This window comes from Acromyrmex echinatior, chromosome 2, assembly GCF_024713525.1.
Source record: "Acromyrmex echinatior isolate Ae372 chromosome 2, ASM2471352v2, whole genome shotgun sequence".
In the NCBI taxonomy this organism is placed as follows: domain Eukaryota; kingdom Metazoa; phylum Arthropoda; class Insecta; order Hymenoptera; family Formicidae; genus Acromyrmex; species Acromyrmex echinatior.
The window spans coordinates 25,222,122-25,241,255 of NC_141853.1; the positions used below are offsets into that span (position 1 = coordinate 25,222,122).

Below are 19,134 nucleotides of genomic sequence, written 5' to 3' on the forward strand. Positions count from 1 at the left end.
CTTCTAAACAATTTAGTATAAACGCTGATTTTGGATGTTTTTCAACAACGTAGACACAGATGACACAGTGTAATACCGTCTTACACAGTGTTCTACTGCTCGACACTGTAAAAAGCTATAATAAGTACGAGCGTATAAAACATGTCAATATTACCAACTTTTCAAAAAATTATTTGGTAGCCATATTTATTACTTATTTTACAATAAAATCGTCAAAAATCGCCAATTCTAAAAAAATTATAATTTAAGAAATAAAAATCATAAATCTATTGATGCGCTAAATATAATCATAAGAATAAGAATGGAAGACTAAAATGCTCTCTGGTATTATGAAATTCTGCATTCCCACAGGTATCTTACACAGTGGAACACAGTGTAATGTTCTGTGTCCTAGCTGAAAAACAGCCATTATAATTCCTATTTAATTGAGTCACGTTTACACGTTCAGACTTATTTTATTTCCAACTAAAATAATAAAAGAAATCAACAAATCAACAAAGCAAAGGAATTTTTAGGTTATATTTACGCGGACCGATTACGAAGTTATAATACAATTGCAGCTGTTCACACATCCTTTTAATGTCGATATAATAACTAAGCTACTTCACTAAACGACTTTATGTTATAATACTACATCAATGTAACAACTTCGTCGTAAAATGTTTTTGCATAGCATTTAACGTCAGTAGTTATAGCATCGAATGTTATAACTTCGGTATAAATTGGATTAATAACATTATAACTTCGTGTAAATATGGTCATTGAGCCTAACATATAATATCTTTTATTCAGCAGATCATAATCCAAATAGCCAAGTCTACCAAGATCACATATTGCAAATTGTATGCTGCATACTATGGTGGCAGAACTTCAGCAGTAACCGAGTATGATTTGCTGTCCGAGTTAGTAGAAATGTAGAAGGAAACGATTAGTAATTTTCATGCAAAGATAATAATAAAAAATGCAGCAAAAATCAAGCAGAAGTTTTTGATATAAAGTAGCTTTTGAACATTGCATATTGAAACAAATGTGTTGTCAGACACTAAACCAAAACTAAATGTCATTATGTCACATTATATTGCATAAAAAATGAAAAATATAAATATAAAAAAAAATTTATCAGCTTATATGATGACAAAAAGATGATAAAAATCGGATAAGAATCATAAAAAACTTAGCAGATTTGCTATCATGATTTACATCAATATCATGTTAAATGTGTTATATCGAACTAGTTCTTTCGTCTACCACTATACGACGTTTCTATCCATATTTATCTCGTGTTCAAATTTCTGACAAATATAAAGACTATAAAACGCGGTTAATGAGAATAAAAATGAGTATTTTTATTATTAGTATATAGTATTTTTATTATCAGTTTAATTTCAGACACAATTCCTATAAAAAATTCGGAGTCAAAACGCAAAGCCATCGAAGCAAAAAAGTTAATCAATGTGAGTAAGGAAGCATTTATATTGGCTGTAACCGTATATCATATATTGTAATCTGTAAAAATTAACCACATTCGAGTATTCCCCTTTCATTTGAATGTAAGGGACTCGACTGTGATTATTCAATTCTTACAGATTACGACCAATATAAATATTCTCTAAGATTTCGGGGATTGTAAAGTATTGATACGTGTCTGAGCAACGTTTATCCACTCTTCTAATATCTCTTTATTTGATATTTCACCTCAATCTTTTCTTTTATCAAATCTTTTGCCCAAGCCTGATTTTTCTTTTCGTTGCTCAATAAGCACTTTACTGACCTTAATACTCCTTTATCACGTTACGTTTTCTTACTTTGATTTTTTTTCCGTGACCATTTTCTTTAATATTTCTACTTCCTTTACACTTAAACCTCCGAAAATTTTGTTCTTTCCCCTCTTCTGCTTATCACACTCCTGCTCTTATTAAATATGCTCTCCCTCTTCTTTCTCTTTCTCCATCCTTCTTAAATGCCCATTTTTGTTTCCTTCCTCCATCTCTTCTATTTTTTCCCTGTACATTTTTTCTGAAGTTTCTAACCTCTCCTTATTTCTTCTTCATTTCTTTATTTATCCTTACATCAGTTCTCTCTCTCTCTCTCTCTTCTCTCCCCCCTCATTTTATCACCTTTTCCTTTAACATTTTAATTTTTCCTTCCACAGTCTTTCCTTAACTTTAAGACCCAGTTTGTTTCACCTTTTGATAAATTTTACCTGTAAGTAACAAGATTACCCAATTACGTGCGCGGATTGCCTAATAGGTAAAATTTAAGGTGGAACAACCGATCCTAAAACTCTTCTTATCTTTTTATCTTCCCATCTTATCTTTTTCTCCTTGCACATGACCCTAATCCTCCTTAATTTATTCGTAAATTTTCTTTCCTCTTTTCTACTTCCGCTATCTCTCTCTCTCTCTCTCTCTCTCTCTCTCTCTCTCTCTCTTACTAGAAGCGCCTAATTAAATACCTCTTTTCCATTATCCTTTTCCTCAGAAACTAATTTCTTTTCCCTGTCTATCTTTCCCTTGCCCACCTTGTCTGTTCTTTCCGCGTCTTCTGGCATCCTAACCTCTCTTTTTTTCTTACCTCTTATCTTCAGATATCTTGTCTTTCGCTTTATGCTCAGCCTCTCCTTCACTTACTCTAGATAAGTCCTCACAATTCTCTATAAAAATTGCTTCATACTCACGAATTCGCTATTCTTTAATGATCACACAAACTAAAAATCGCAGCTATGTAGTTCGCATCTGCACACATGCACACTACCTAACCTGAGCGATCAACCCTCCATTGGTAAGGTTGGGATAAAAATGACCCCACAGTTCATTTATTTTATGTTGCATATGCACTGTTTATGTTACAGTTATGTGATCACGGTTAACCTTTTTTGAATTCATTTCCACCAATGCAGATTAACTTTAATCTCGATTCAACTGACTCTTCATCTTTTTCTTATTCTTAAAACTAGAAAAAGGTGAAGAATTAGTTGAACCGAAATTAAAATTAAACTGCATTGGTAGAAACAGGCATAAATGTCTTATGCCCATTTCCATCAATGTAGATTAACTTTAATCTCGGTTCAATTTACTCTTCGTCTTTTTCTAATCTTTAGAATTAGAAGAGTAAGTTGAGCCGAGATTAAAGTTAATCTACATTGATGGAAACGGACATTAGCGGTCGAAATCATATAGGTAAGTGACATATTCCTTCAATTCTTGTTTATATCAGAGCTTGCTTATGCTCACGCTGCTTTTATGATTTAAATTTAAATAAAATTTTACATTTTATAATGATATTTACTATTTGTTTGCTATTTTGAGACTATTACGGCAATAAGCTACAATAAGTCAAGTAAGATCATGGTCGGCCTTACTCAAAGTTAATAAAAGATATCGCCCTAAATCTATCATGAATCATAGAGGACATTTTTGTTCTTGATGCACTATCAAAGAAGATTCAGTTGTCATTGAACTTTCTTAAGAGAATCACATTAAGCGCCATGAATACCAAATACGCATCACGCTATGAAGCTGTATTCCTCTACACTCATCCAAAAATGTCACAATTAGCGGCTACTAAATATATGAAAAAATCATTCGTACAGAAGTGGGTGCGATATAATGTGGCAAAAAATGTCGATGATTTACCGGAACGTGGCTCGATATGCAAAGTGGACAAAAAAGACGATAAAAAAATAGTGAATCTGTTTTCGCGGCTTAACACTGCGTCAAGGACAAGCAAAATTGAAGCAGAAAGGTTTAGATATATCGTACGAAACTATTTGAACCTATCTCAAGGCTAATAATACGAAATGGTGCAACACCATGCTGGTCGACCACGCTCTTACTTGACTTACTGTAATTAAAAACTTTTTTATATTGTATCTTTCTATAATATATATATATATATATATTATATATATCAATATCTTTCTATAATATATATATATTGGGTCATCTAAAAAGTATCCGCGGTTTTTAGATGACCCAATAAAATATTCCAAGACTGCAATTTATTTATATAGTATCAGTTAAAGCATTTTTGTTTAATTTAAAATATAAATTTATGAAATATAAAAATGCATAAAACTATATTTTTATTTATAAATAAACAGGGGGGGGATAACATAAATAAAGTTTCATGTTATCATTTACTTCTTTCACTTATTTTGTACAATAATTAGATAAAAAATGAGAGATCGACCCCATCTTGTGACACATCATGAAAGTCCACCTTGGGACGGACCAACGGAGGGTTAACACTATATTTTCTGAAATCTTACTGAAACCTCATATTGAATTTTTTTGCGACGATAGCTTCGCGTTTTCGCTCCGGAGCTTAGACAGGCCTGAGCTACATTACAGTGTGGATCGAATAAAACATTCTATTTTGCTTATTTAAAAAAAAAATCATTCTTTAGTAAGAAGTAATCAATTCTCCTGATTACAAATATTACAATTATGTTACGATTTCTTAATATTTTAGCTATAATTTGATAAAGTAGAAATTTGTTTTTTTTTCCGTATAATGATTATTGTTGACATTTCTAATGATCATACAATACAAAAAAAAATTGTTTAATGGAAATTGGTTGGAGGTCAAAAAACAGCTATTGATCTTCCTCTATTATCTAGACTATTGTCTAGATGAAGAAATGACTACATCTTATCTTTATCTAGATTGGGATATATATTATCTTCAATTTATCTTATCTTTATCTTATTGTTAGATTGTTCCTTTTATCTTATTGTTAGATAAAAGGAACGTCTTTTTAAAAATTATCTTAATGTGTAACAAAAGTCGCTGTGATTGGCAGTGAGTAATTGCAACAGTGTGCAAGTGAATTATATTCTCATAATAAACCCCTATAGCAAAGGGTCACATTTACGTCATAATAGAATCACAATAGGAAGAAAATATAATGTCATCGTGAGATTGTCAACAAAATAACACATGTTACAAAGATATTTGCACATCATCATTACATTGCTATAACATCACATTTGTGATAAAGCGGACATTTGCACGTTATCATGATATAACTATGATTGTTGTGATGTAACTGTGACGTTTTTTGTTATGGGAAAAGTTAAACAAATGTAATAAGCTACATTAGTGCAATAAATAGGAGTGAAACAGATATAATTTATTTCACTCTAACTTATTGTGCACTCTAACTTATAGTTCAAAAGTAGTTTAAAATTCTTCGAAAAAGGACAATAGCAAGATTCTTATCGACTATCTTATCTTATCGCTATCGTTAACTAGCGATAATTGTCAGGACCAATTGGCAGGACAATCCTGAAAGAAATCATGGCTCTCATTAGCTGTCGCTAGTTAATGATAGCGACAATTGTCGATAAAACATTAGAATCCCGCAACAGACCTATGAATGGCGCTATTGACTGTATTAGAGATCTGTTCTTATTCAAATAATTCTGAACTAATTCTGAACTAGTACAATAAGTTAGAAACAAACTATAGTTGTCTTACGCTAATTTATTGCAGCGGTGTACACTAGTTCAGAACTTGAGGTGGAAAAAAGATAGACTTAATGACAAATAAAATTGTATTAAGTTCGAATGATTATAAATATGGTATATATGCTTGTACATATATAGTATATATAATTCACATTGAATTATTTAAATATTAAAGATCCAGCTTCGATCATTATGGACTTTAAATTCTTACTTGTTGTGTATTCACATATACGGTTTTAATAAATCATTTATTAAAATTATATGAAAATGTAACAAAATGGCGGCATTGTAAACATCAACAAAGTTCTTATTAAAAAAAATTTACTCAATAAAAAAGTACAAAAATATTAATAAACTTTAAAGATATTGAATTGATTCTAGTAAAGGCAATAGTAATATCATATAAATTGAATATGAATTTATATGCTATGATCATATAGCATATCACTTAAAACTTTGTTATTGGTTTGTTCAAAATGGATAGAAATCCTCCAATCATTACTAAACAAGATGTGTAACAATTTGTAGCTTCGAGAATATTGAGCTCAGAGACTTTCAAAAATACATGTTTAAATATAAATAAATGTATTCAAAATCTTACATTTTATTTTTAACATTTTACTTTTAAAAAATCATAAAGTTTAATCTCTTAAAAATCGTTTTTCTAAACCACAGTCCTGCCTTAATGTACATATATCGTCCAAGTATGCTTATGTCAAAACTTCAATAAAACAAATCTAATGTCAAATTATACAATATTCATAGGATTTTTTATTAATCGGATACAATCAAGAATAATCTTGATATTTGAAATAAATTGACCTATCCCTCTTTTTATTTCCCAAGAGAGAGATATTATAGAAGTTATATTTTCTGATACGCAAAAAAGGGAAATTTTTAGCACAAAAGAGCGATTATTTCAATAGAAGAGCACAGCTATTTCGATCATCTTATTTAAAAAATTCTTTCATACATCTTATAAATTCCTACTTCAATGAATTCGACTCCTCTTCCTTCTATTTTATCTGTTATACGCTTGTTTTTTCTCACATGTCCAAATGGTCCAGTGCGAATACTATCAGAATTAAATTATATTCTTTTCTCAATAATGGAACCAATAATATTTATTACAATAATACTTATTACGCAATTAAAAAAAAATAGAGTCCGGAAAATTTACAATTTACCAAACATTCGCGATAAAAAATTACTACCCTTTTTTAGCGAATTTTAAATTATTGAATTATTGAAGTTAGTCAAACTAGGTGTGCCTCCCATCAAGCGACACAAATGACACGGTGTGACACAATGGATCATTACATCCTTGTTTACCAATGATAAACAAAGACGATATGATCACTGTGTCGCACTTTGTCGCTTGTTGGAAAACACACTAGATGTATCGAATATTCTCTGTCTACTTGTAGCGTCTACTAATTATGTGATCACTAACACGCTGACACACGATTCACAGCAGACTCAACATAACCTCGGCTCTCATCATTGGTTAAACGTTAAATTCCTTGTAATTTTAATATTATTAAAAAAAACCTCAGATAATCGAAAAATCTCTCTTTTTGTATAATTATGTATGAACAATAATATTCGTATGGAATATAATGTCCATCGACAAATTTGTGAACATAGTGTAAAAAATTTAATATTAAATTTTAAAATACAACAAGAATACTGCCGAATGTTTCATTAATAATAACAATTTGCTTTATTACTGCATTAAAAAGCACATATGAAAATTTTGTAATTCATTCAAACAATTCCATTAAAGTAATAAGTTCAATATAAATCTATACACATTATATATATTACAATATAAATAATATCAATTCTTTTCGTTCGTATAACTTACAAAAAATTAATAAATAGTAAAACCCAGGTCAACATTAATGAACTATAGTTAGGTATACTAAATAATATTTATTAATCACAAATTATAATTTTCCGACGGTAAGTTTCAACGATTGATAAGGACTAAGTATAATTGAAACATACCATTGAAACTTATTGTCGGAAAATTATAATTTGTGATTAATAAATATTATTTAGTACACCTAATTATAACTCGTTAATGTATTGACCTTTTACTATTTATTATAATACATTATACATAGTTTATGAAAACATAACAATTCATGTTTGAAAAATCTAAATGATATAATATACAGAAAATTAATAGATATAATACAAAATTTTTTTAATCTTAAAATATCGAAACTTTTAATGTCAAAAATATAATTTGTATTTTTAAGATTTAATTTTATGCGCAGTATTTTCTGGAAAGGTCAACTGAACAAGTAGCGCCATCTCTTGTTACCTTTACAACAAATACTAGACTACTGTGCGGACATGCCAGATCTGAACCATTCCCGCACCAGATGGGTAGAGAGATACATACACGAACTAAAAACCATACACGTAAAAAAAATTTAATTGAACTGTAAAGCTGTAAACATATTTACTAATCATAGTCAAGGATTTAAAACGTGAGATTACGATTGTGATTAGTCGATTTGCTTATGGCCTAACAGACTAAAATTTTTGTACGTATGATGGCCTTAAGAAAGAGCCACGTATATGTGTCATATATATGTGGCTCATGTACGTGTCCCCTCCACCCATTTGGTGCTGGGGTAACGGTTCAGATTTGGCATCTGCGCATCTGCTACTATGTCGCCTATATCGCAACAATGTTAAAAAATGTGAAATTATCTTTAAATGTATCATATTTTAGTTGTAAAATCTATTTACAAAGATAAAATCTTACAATAATTGATTATAACCAAATACATTATTCTCTGATCTAACATAAGATATGACACTAGATAATAAACACCAAAATATTTATTATTACTATAAAAAAAAATTGTGAACGTCAAATTTACAGTCACAAAAGACACGAAGCCTTTTATACTTGAATATATTTAACATACAAATATAAGACTGATAACGAAATATTGTGCATTCATAACCTTCATATTTTTATGAATACAATTATAGTAACAGATTTTGTGTGTGTGTGTGTGTGTGTGTGTGTGTGTGTGTGTGTGTGTGTGTGTGTGTGTGTGTGTGTGTGTGTGTGTGTGTGTGTGTGGGGCATATATCGGAAAATTTCTACAAAAATAGGTTAGACTAAATAAAAAAATATTTTAAAACTAACATTACGCGTGTTTGAATCGATCAGTATGATATTTCGATTACATATTATTGATGAACGACAAATACAATTTGTAGAAAAAGGTCATTGAAGGTCATATACCGGGCGTGTCCAATTTGAGCTTCGGAGTCAAAACGCAAAGCCATCGACGCAAAAAAATCAATATGGATAAGATTTCGGAGACTGTAAAGTGTTGATACGAGTCTGAGCGACGCTTATCAACAGTTCATGAAATTTTACATTGAATTTTTTTGTCGATGGCTGCGTTTTGGCTGCGGAGTTCAAATTAGGCAGACCTATATACAATATTATTTGTATCTATATAATATCTAAGATTTCAAAAAATTATTATGACATATTTATCAAATTTCATGAATTTTATGTACCTGTATATTATTGATTTATACATTACAGTATGATATATGTAACAAATGAATCATACTTCTCGCATAATAAAAAGTTCTATTAACCTTAAATTAATGAAATAGTCGAATACATATTTTAAAAGAAACAATAACAAAATGGCGTACACGAGGTTATTTAAAATGGTTTCCTTGCTATGTTAAAGTTCTATAGCAACAGCAAATGCTTCCATAGATTTGGGCCTTAAGGCCCATTTGTTAATTTTGATAATGCATGGATTTTTACATCATGGGCAATATGCTTCGGCTAATCCCAATGGTTAATTTATTTTAAAAAATTATATAAAATTAAAAGTAAAAAAATTTTAATTGTTTCGTTTTAAGCCTTGAAATATGCACTATCTCTCAAATGTCATATAATATAACGGGATTAAGATGAATAAAATAATTAAAAATGAGTGGAGAAAATTTTGATAAAACGTTTTATTCGCATAACGTTTCGAATCCCACAACGATTGCTCGTCGTAAATCCTGAGAATTTAAGCCTACGTCCATACATTATCAAGATAATATAATTGATGAACTTACGTTATATTATTGTATAGGAAGATCTCGGACAGTGGAATATTAATTTTTCGACACGTAAAAACAGGTTATATTTACGGTAAATATGCCAGAAACGGACTACACTTCTGATGCTAGACCATCGAATAACTGCAACATCGCAAGCTAAACAAGCGACTCTGGCAACGTTGCCGGTTCTCCCACTACCTCACCTAACGTATATTAATATGAAAAATACGACAAAATTGCGATGAATTAAGGGCAATAGATGCATCCGAATGAAAAGAATTTATTAAAAAATACAATATCAAAGTACAAGGGCATCATAATATGAATAAACGCATATCCAAAAAGTTATCGACCTATACGTCGTTATATGTTAGCACACAATATCTGCGCATGCGCTGCCTAAATTCTCCGATCAACAATTTTAGCCTAACTGCAGGGACTGCTCATTCCTTCCTTTCCTTTTATTGAAGAGCCTGAACGCTTACGCGAATATTCCTTTTCTGCTTTCTTTTACTATAATTGCACATACACGAGATATGATCGAGTGACCGTTATCGCGAATCCGGTAAGTAAGGCAGATACATCACATACGTCACGATGACGCTGTTATTACTACTAAGTGTATCATATGATTGTACACATAATATTTACAAATGACTATATATGGTATATGATAATTAGTATCAATATAAAGATGCTTAGTGCTCATGTTACTACTACTATATTGTTTTGAAACAATAAACAACAATATCATGCTTCAATCCTTTTGTATGTATGGGAATCACCTTTGAGGTTGTTACTCGAAACCATCTTGTTTTTCTATTTATGTACGTAATATGATCGTCCTTTTGTGTTATAATTTTTGTTATTCTATGATAATAAATATTATATAATTTTTAATGAAATTATAAAATTATACGAAATGATATTATTTTTTACAGTTTTTAATTTAGGAGTAATATTGGTACAATTAATATCTTCATTAACCAATTAACGAAACAATAAATAAAATGATATATATTAAATGAAAATCCGCTAGCCCAGACAGCGCACAATATTTATAAAATATTTATGAATATTTATAAGACTTATTTTACATATTTTATAAATATGATTGGTCATAGATTGCATAGATCATAAATATTTACCATAAATAATTTGAGAATTTTTTATTGCTTTATTATATAATTTTATGATGAATTATTTTAAAATTGATTATTGTTTTGAAAATATGGACTAAATAATTAATTATTTTAGTAAAAATAAACGAGCGCTATAATACAATATGTATATAGTATATATAATTTAGATATATACCATTTGTATATTATTTATACATGCTTGTTGGTGCTCATCTTTATTAAAATAATTATTTATTTAATATTATACACACATATACAGATGCATACGTATCTGCAGATACATATATATCTCTTCGGTGCTTTTGATGTAGAATATTATGTCTCTCATTTTAAGTGCTATAATTTTGCATTAATAAAGTATGTACGTATTTATTTGTATCGTTATATTTTTTAATGTTTGACATTTCGATAGAAAACAAAATTTATTACAATATGTTTATTTTTTTGCGATAATTTTTACTCGAAATATGTTCTCGAAATATATATCTCCATGACACAATGTATATAGTGTGATACTGAATAGGTACACAGTAGTGATCATGAAAATAGATCGCCACCTATACATATAAAAATTAATAAAATATTATTTTACTCAGCTATTTTTACTTGCCAGTAATGTCATTTATTGTATATCAGCAACGATGCATATCAAACTAAAAAACATAACTAATTATCGCCGAAATAAAGTCCATGTTGTATTGCGAGAATTCTAAAATGCCCTGCACTATAGTCTGGTTATAATAATAAAGCTAAATTATTAATGTAAATTTATTAACATAAAAAGATTTGTCAAATATTAATGTGATTTCATAGATTATAGTAAAATTATAATTTAGTTAAAAGTTATAATAGAATAGATTCCTAAATTTTATTATATACATTATTTACACATCCTTTTTATGTCGATGTTGCAACTCTAAGCATCTTCCTCAAGTGACTTTGAGTTACTATTATCGATGTAATAACTCTATCGTAAAATAGCGTTTGGCTGCGATGTTGGCACTGTCAGCACTGCAGCCAATACGATGATAAGAATCTTCCAGGTAACAATCCAATAAAAAAACAAGCATCCTGTGCTGCCGGCTTTATTTCGGTAATATTTTGTTATGTTTTTTTGTTATGTTGATATGAATTGTTGCTACTATGGATAATAAATAACATATATATTATCGACAAGTGAAGACAAACCGATAAAATAATTATGTTATTAATTTTTATATAGATGCTCTATTTTCATTGTATACTATATAGGGTGTATCCTAAATTCACTAAAAAATTTTAAGGAATAATTCCTTACACAAATTCAAGACGAAAACTTTATATATGTTCGTGATTTATTTTCAATTTTAACATGATGAAGTTTTAAAAAATCAAATTAAAAGTTAATAGTTGTCGAAAATATAACTATATAAAATATCACTATATAAAGTTAAAAAGTTAAGAATCTAAAATGTAACTAAATAAAGTTAAAATTAATTAACTTTCTAACTTTTTAATTTAACTTTTAACTTTTTAATTTGCATTACCTAACCTTGTGAATTTGTGAGGAATCACACTTCAAATCTTTCAGTGTACTAGGATACATCCTATATATATAAGATAGGCATAGTCAGAGAATTGGAGGGTTCACACACCCACACACACACACACACACGCGCGCGCGCGCGCGCGCGCACACCACCTTCTCAAAATTTTTTATTTATTTTTTAATTTTTAATTATAAAAACATATAACTTTACTTTTGACTCTAAATAAATCTTTTATTGTTACGTAAAGGATTTTTGCTTGCTTATTACGACTATGTAAGTAATTGTTGAAACTTTCGTTAGTTAGAAGTTCGAATGTCCTATACAAGAAAAGAAAATTTTTGCAAAGTTGTTTTTTGAAAAAACATAATATGCGAATAATATTATTTATAATATATTATTTATATACAGGGAATATACACCAAAAAAGTGTCAAAAAAATGTCTACTTTTATGATTTTTTTTTTTAATGAAAACTATTATCTTTATTTAAACAGGATTTTAAGCAATCTTTTACAAATTTGAATGAATATTACATAAAATTTTTAATTAAAATAAATAGCACCGGCACAATTATTAGCGTCTAGTCGGTTTTTAGAAATAATGATTTATAGTAATGATCGTATTCATATTGTTTATCAAAAAATCCCAATAAATTCTTTAAATATATTCAAATCTAATCCTTATTGTAGCCGATTTTAAATATTCTCAATTTTGACAAAATGACACTTTTGAATTTAAAATATGCAATTTTTTGCTAAAAATTGTTTGTTTTTTATTATAAAAAATAATTATGACTCTAAAAAGATTTCTACAACCAAGGCTAGATTTATTAATATATTTTAAGAATTTGTTGAGTATTTTATTTTAAATAAACTATCCACAAAATATAAACTGTAATAATAACATTACATCAATATTGTAATTTCTTACTTAATCCAGATAGCACAAAATTCTTAAATAAATGATAACGAAAAGATGTCTCTTTTAATCTATCTTTTTGACAAAACGAGAAAACTGTTTAAAAGATGACAAAAAACATCGTTTTTATGTTTTTTTTTCGATAAGACGAAAAGATGCGTATAAGACTTTTATTTTTATCTATTTTTCGATGTTACTCATTCGAATTGTACACACTTGCTGTATCAATGCGTTTAGATTGTCGTATTCAGCAAATGAAAGTTAATCCAGTGTAGAATTTATATTCGGACGAACCGAATGAACTGAACAAGTCCAAAAAATATTGTACGTTTCTGACAGTTCAATTTGATGCACAAAAATGGTTTTGTACTCGCATCGTGTCAGGGCAGTACCAGAGCAGAGTCAGTGCATGTGAGTCGAATTCGCCATTAATCAGTTAAATTTTAACAGTCACATAAACTTCTGTAAGACCAGTCATCTTTAATAGTATTATATCTCGTCGGGACCTAAAGTCTCTTTTAACTTAAATGTTTATGAATTTTAATGAACAATAAAATATCTGATTATCTATTGATTAACATTTCAATATATTTTTTCAATATATCTTTTTTGATGTATAATAGAAAAAATATTTATTTTTTGTTGACAATAACAATATAACGATAAAAAGGGGCAAATAAGAGTCGATTCTTTAAAATGTAAAGTGTAAAAAATTTTTAATAGGAACTAAATACGTACATAATAAAAACAGAGCATCATTACATGTTTCGGTTCTTAGATTGAGCCATCTTCAGATATTATTATATTCACACTTTAAATTAGTTACCATCATCAGAAAAATAAAAATCATGATAGAATGTGTTCCAATTTGTGTAGCGATCCTGATAAATATTTCATGAAGAACGTCAATTACTCATAAACGATTTGATAATCGATTGTTAGGAATTTCATGATGCTCTAATTAAAAAACAAATTCGTTCACTAATAAATAAATAAATAAATAACTGAATAAAATAAACTAATTACCGACAGTAAACTAATATTTATTTTTCAGGCATTTGTAATATCATTGAAATATGATTAAACATATTGCCACGCCCATCGATCATTTTGAAGCTATGATATGCCATGAGAACATCTTCGGTATCATATACATATAGGCTGCATTTGGAAATGTCACTGTTTCCCGGAGGAATTTAACATTAAATTTTAACAAGGACAGATGATGAATCCGAAGCATCGGAAGCGACGTTTCCAAATGCAGTCATAGTTTGTAAAATGTAATTACATATTAAGGTGCGATTAAATTTAGTGCGGTATGTGGAACGTAAATTTGAATATTACGCGCGAATTGTCGTTTCAAGACTCAGTAATGACATCCTGCTGATTTCGTGTCTTGACTTCAATTAGAGTGATTCTAATTTTCCCAATGTATGGGCAGTAAGCATAGTCCATTCTTATTTCATTCGAAATAAGAACGGACTATTGATTGATTCGTAACTTCTTAAAACTGTACTTAAGATGATCTTGAATATAAAATCCGATTATGAATACATCGGCCTATGTACGGTTTTTGAAGCCGTGATTCGAGCCCACTTTTCATCCCCAAGTTTGATTTTCTTTTTTTACTCCATAGCTATTGAGTGTATAGTGTTGGAACCTAAAAGATTGCAACACTTTTTTCGATGGATTTCGGAATACAGCTTATTCATCAAGCGATTGGTTTTTATTTATAGGTTCATAAGTAAGAACCAATCGCTTGGGAAGCAAGCTGCATTCCGAAATCGAAAAGAAAGTGTTGCAACTTTTTAGACCTTGTCTGTACATACATGACACATAGAATAACTTAAAGCGGAAGCCATAACGTTGTTCAAGATTCGAGATGGTCTTAAGTTAGTGCATGAACCAATCAGAAAGCCATATTAGCATCTTAAGATATTGGGTGCATTCGTTTATATAGTTAGGGTCTCCGCACAATAAAAGGAAAACAATACAGAGAACAGAGAATAAGAATTTCAATCTATCAGAAACTGTGTATTCTACAATACTTGATTTCTGATAGGTTGAAATTCTTATTCTCTGTTCTCTATTCCCTGTTCCTTTTATTGTGCGGAACCCTTTATTTTTTATTCTCTGTTCTCTATATTGTGCGAAGTCCCTTACTGCCGCAAATGTCGTTCGTTTATTTTACCTGTGAAGATGACTGCAGCACAGTTTGTTATTTGTTTATACAGGAATGTATATCATCTACGCAACTATGTCGGAAGTCCTGCTCAGGATGCTCTGCTCGCAGCTATTGCGTAAATGAATGACATGCGCTGCAGTTGCTTTTGCAGGTTGAATATTTTGTTGTTCATAATACCAGCTATAATAGTCGATTGTATTACTAAAAATGAATTTTATTAAGATATTAAAAAATAAAAAAGATCAAGAACAACTTGTCGAAATCGATCCTACTAAAGTGGAAATAATGCAACGTAAGATGTATAATGGAAAAAGTGTGAAGTTTGCTAATTTGTATTTGTAATCAGATTAACCTAAAAATCACACCTTTTGGATGTAGATTGAAAATATACAGGGTTGGCCATATTCGACGAAAAGATCTGGCAACACTGTAACTTTTGACAGAGATGTTAGATCGAGTAACGACGTTTCCCATGATTGAAAAAAAAACATCTTTCCGTCGAATATGGCCAACCCTGTATAAGAATTTTATGAACTTTTTATAAATAAATTTTATAATTTATATTTTGGAGTTTATTTAATATTTTCGGATTTTTTATTTAGGCCTAATTCTACAACTCGCAGTTAACCTCTTAACTGAGGTTCAACTTATTTTTCATCTCTTTCCAATTCTAGCATTAAAAAGAGATGAAGAATAAGTTGAACCTCAGTGAAGAGTTATCATGAGTTGTGAAACTGGTGCCCTATTTTTTAGCGCGCGCGCACGTACGTGCGCACACACACACACAATTTTTGCATACGAAAATTACAGTTCACAGATTGTGATTGATTGCTTATATACGGATATTTATATTTTTATTCTGTATACGTTATTTATTCAAAAATAGGATCCCTGGGCCTTAATTTTTAATCAATTCAGCTTTTTCAGATTTCTATTGGAAGATACAGTCCAATATGATACGAGTTATTCATGCAGAGATTCATTCGATAAATTAAGTTATGTGACCAACAGATAAGAAAGCAAAAATTACGCTATCTACTGCATAAATGAATGCATCCATTGCTTGAGATTAAGAACAGACTATGAATTTCGATCTTAGGATTATGGCACACAAAAAAAACTTAAGCAGTAAAACATAAGCAGTAAGCGAATTGACCAATCACATCAGAGATCGTAAGACCACACATATGTAGTAGCGAATCCAATATGTTGATTTCCTTACTGCTAGAAGGTATATACAATTTTACGTGCTGCTAAAATAAATAATTGGGGCGACAGATCTGTCGCTGTTATGCCTACTGCACACTGGACGCGATAAACGATGAGCGACGAGCAATATCTAATAAGAGCTTGGTTTTGTGTCATCACGTGAGAAAAAGCACAGCTTTTATTGGATCGCTCGTCGTTCATCGCCCATCGCGTTCAGTGTGAACTAGGCATTATTCAAATGGTTGAAATTTTATAGTTTAAACGAGTACAACTACAAGCGTTAAACGCTGTTGATAGTGCTGCCGCACAGTGTTGATTGTATTGATCAGCGTTGACCGTGAAGTATAGAGAATAGGAGGCGCCGAACTTACATGAACGAGGCCAAAAGCGTGATCATCTGAATTAATTCGATCGAGATGTTACTTTCGTTCCACTACACGTTCTCGCAGTTTGCATGGTAGGTCATACTAATTTTATATGAAGAAGGCTCCAGAAATAAGGAATTAGGAATAAGGAATAATGATTTCAACCTATTAGAAACCGTGTATTCCGATGTATCTGATAAGTTAAAATCGTTATTCTTTATTTCTAATTCCTTCTATTGTGCGCAGGGTCTTATTACTCATGTAATAGCATGGAAGAGAATCACAAAAACAAGGATATTATCTTATGAAGTTTGATATACGAAAATGGAATGACCATTCTCAGATTTCTTTTTGATGTAAGAATGCAAAATATTTTCCATTCCCAAAGATGCGTATCGCTTTGAATATGGTGACTACTTTTTAACCAATAAAAACGTTGTCCCAAAAATGGAACATGAATGGGCGCGTTCAAGTCAACAAAGCAGCTAGCCTGTTCGTTAAGTAAATAAATATGATTATTACTGTAAGAGATAAGCGACAATACGAGGAAAATATCAGGGCGCTCCAGGATTTGAACCGAGGCCTAGTCTCCTCCATATTGGTAAACTTCCGTACTGCCACCGAATCACACAGCTCTGGGCCCTTATTCTTGAAAAGAAACATATACGAAAAACTAGGGAAATACTATATTATACGTAACATATACTGTAGTATTTCCCTAGACTTTCATATACGTTTTTTTTTTCAACTGATGCTGGAGCCTTATAAGGCGTATTTGCCGCGTTTTGCGTAGCAACGTAACCAATTAGAAGCGATTTGCTATTGTGGTTCCGTGTCTTACTGATTACTGATCGGTTACGCGGTTACGCGATACGCGACAAATATGCCTTATAGGACTCCATCATGACTATAGATTTATAACGAATTCGATTGGACGCACTCAGTGCGCATTAATGCACATTAAAACCGTTGTATATAAAATGTGAAGATATGCTTATAAATAAACATAGACATCGATTAAAATACTCAATACATTTTATTGTACTATTAGATACAATATGTATTTTAATTTATAATTCGAAATATTTGCAATTTATTTTTATATTCAAATCAAGTTAGTGTACAACGGCTTTAATATGCACCAGTACGCATTAATTCTTCCAATCGAATTCGCCAATAGTATTTCTATGATCGTGGTCCAATTCATGCTGACAACGATTGTGAACATGGTTTGTCTTTGTTTAACATTTGGCTAATATAAGAATGAAATAATTTTTGTGAACGTGAATCGGATCGCTTAGATCGAGCATTCGAGACATGGGGGCAGTCCTCATGCTGGCTCAGGTGTGTTCTCTCTCGTTTCGCGCATGCACGAGAGAGAACGCACCTAAGCCGACTATGAGTGCGTCTTTTTCTAAATGAGGGCTACTCTTACTCTTTAAATTTCTAACAATGCTCGGTCTAGAGATACTATAGTTAGTATTCATAGTCGATTCTTATATTCAAGACCGTCTTAAGTTTTGTCTTGAGGTGTCACGAACCAATCAAAGGGTCGCATTAGAGTTTTAAGACATTACTTAAGATGGTCTTAAAATAAAAACTGACTATGAATACTGATCTATGAGCATGATGCTGATAGCTTATCTGTTGTGTCTATTTTCTGTAAATTTCTTAGGGCGCGTTTACACCTTGACAGAAAAACGGCTAATCAGAATTTGCGCTGGTAAGTAATACAAAAAGCCGAATTGTCGACCAACATGAGTTTTGATTGACTGTTGCTTCTTCACTTTCTACTTTTCCAACAAAGTGTGAACGTACCGTTACATTTCTTATAGACCTAACCAATCACATTTAATCACTCGGCGAGCAGGCTAGCAGCTTTGTCCGGCTTGAACGCACTCATTGGATGCATCCAGAAGCACGATCACTCACTGAACACTTAGTCAGCTTTTGCATCTGATTGATATATTCCATTAGATTTAAAAATAACATCAAACACTCAGTCAGCTTTTGTACACTCGCGGATAAAAATATCTTTAGTCCGGATCTACAATAGGAATTTTAGGCCTTAAGCCATAAAAAATTGATCAATTACAATTAAATGCGAGAAGAATAATGAACTGTGATTCGTTCATTTCTTATGGCTTAAGGTTTTGTAGATCCTGGTTTACACATTCAAGTGTAATCTCCCCGGTATACCTAATGCTAT

The 19,134-nt window shown here is 30.6% G+C and overlaps 1 protein-coding gene across 18 annotated transcripts in view; it reads right to left on the minus strand.

Moving 5' to 3' along the window:
• Positions 1 to 15,463, minus strand: part of wde (Fibronectin-III type domain-containing protein windei) — a 28,731-nt gene extending 13,268 nt beyond the window's left edge. For 8 of the 18 annotated variants that reach the window (XM_087403564.1, XM_087403562.1, XM_087403560.1 and 5 more), the window contains exon 1: positions 9,594 to 9,743. The gene's annotated coding sequence lies outside the window, so the exon portion shown is untranslated. Of the gene's footprint in view, positions 1 to 2,574; positions 3,785 to 9,593; positions 9,745 to 15,357 lie in introns of those variants that run through there. The other 10 variants (XM_087403573.1, XM_087403570.1, XM_087403568.1 and 7 more) reach the window with 7 other exon arrangements.
• Positions 15,464 to 19,134: the final 3,671 nt, after the last annotated feature.